This window comes from Calidris pugnax, unplaced genomic scaffold (assembly GCF_001431845.1).
Source record: "Calidris pugnax isolate Ruff unplaced genomic scaffold, ASM143184v1 scaffold96, whole genome shotgun sequence".
NCBI lineage: Eukaryota > Metazoa > Chordata > Aves > Charadriiformes > Scolopacidae > Calidris > Calidris pugnax.
In genome coordinates this window covers 328659-330037 of record NW_015090866.1, presented here as the reverse complement: position 1 = coordinate 330037, position 1379 = coordinate 328659, and the positions used below count along the sequence as shown (strand labels likewise).

Below are 1379 nucleotides of genomic sequence, written 5' to 3'. Positions count from 1 at the left end.
GCAGACAAACAAAAAAAAAAAAAAGAGGCTGGGGAGGGAGGAGTGGTGAGGAGAGTCATCTGACACATCCAACTTCCTAAGTTTGTTGTCCGCAGGAGACCGATCCGCTCTAACCCTCACCCCTCCAAACCCAGGGAAGGCTGCGACAACAATAACAAGAGCTTTCTCGCTTTTGGGGGGGGAAAAAAACCACAAAACAAAAAACCTTTGGGTTTCTTTTGTTGGGGGGGGAAAAGAGAGCAGAGCGGAAACTACCCAGCGTCGGGAGGAATGCCAGATATTTGGGGCTTTCTACCTACCACCACACGGCCCCCCTGGCCACCACTAGGAACACAGAGCCAGCAAAGCCACTTCAGAAAAAACCTGCTCTTTGTCTCCGAAAATGCTGCGATCGCTGGAGATGCCGGCTACAAACTGAACAAAAAGAGGGGAAAAAAAAAGAAAAAGAAAGAGACAGAGAGAGGGGGGAGGGGAAAGGAGAGCAGCAGCGGATCAGGTTGGGCCTCAGCCCCTCTCCGGCCCAGACCTCTTTCCAGACTATCCCTAAGGAAGATTTTATTTCCCCACACACACACACAAACAGCTGGAATTCCCGACCCTCCTCCCGGTGCGATTAAGCATCGATCGCAATTGGCGTTCAGCAGAGTATGACATGTGTGTAACTTTAAACCCCCCGGATAAAAATAGCTCCGATTCATGCACGATCGGTAGTCATTTCCTATTTGCTTAAAAACAAGGCAAAAAAAAAATATACGAAGAGCAGCTTTGTAGAGAGAGAAAAGCGCAGGCTGAACGTCAAACAGAAGTTTCCTTCGATAAGCCACCCTCACGCCACAAACAGGAGCTGGTGCTGCTCCTCCCTCCTCCCTCCCCACCCCCCCCCCCCCCCCCAAAAAAAAAAAAAAAAAAACACCACAAAATCCAAGTAAGTTTGTTTATCTCTCTCTGGAAACTAAATCAGACCCGTTTCCCGACCCCCTGACACCGCCAAGTTAGAGCCACCAGAGCTGAGTCCTGCTGAGGGGAGGTCAGGCACGTTCGGTCAACAAGAGCTGAAAAACATTTCAGCCACTCTTGTCATTTCTACCCCTTCTCGGCACACACCGCCACCTTGTAAACAAAAACTATTAATAAAACAATCCCAGAACCAAATTCCCAATGATATTTTTCAACGCCACCCACACTCCAGACAGAGAGAAAAAAGGGATTCGCCACCCTGTAAAGGGCCAAGAATAAAAACAAGGAGGAATATAAACAGATCTATCACAGAAGAGGGGGGGGTGGGGGGAATAAAAATAATAAAGCCTAACCTGGAGTGTTACATAAACGAGACCTCTTGCGAGATGGGCTGCGGGCCCTGAAGCCCTTTGCCCACCCCC

General features: G+C 49.2%; 1 protein-coding gene across 1 annotated transcript in view; it reads right to left on the bottom strand.

Moving 5' to 3' along the window:
- Positions 1-1379, bottom strand: part of UBE2H (ubiquitin conjugating enzyme E2H) — a 53814-nt gene that overhangs the window by 51274 nt on the left and 1161 nt on the right. The gene's annotated exons all lie outside the window — the stretch shown is intronic.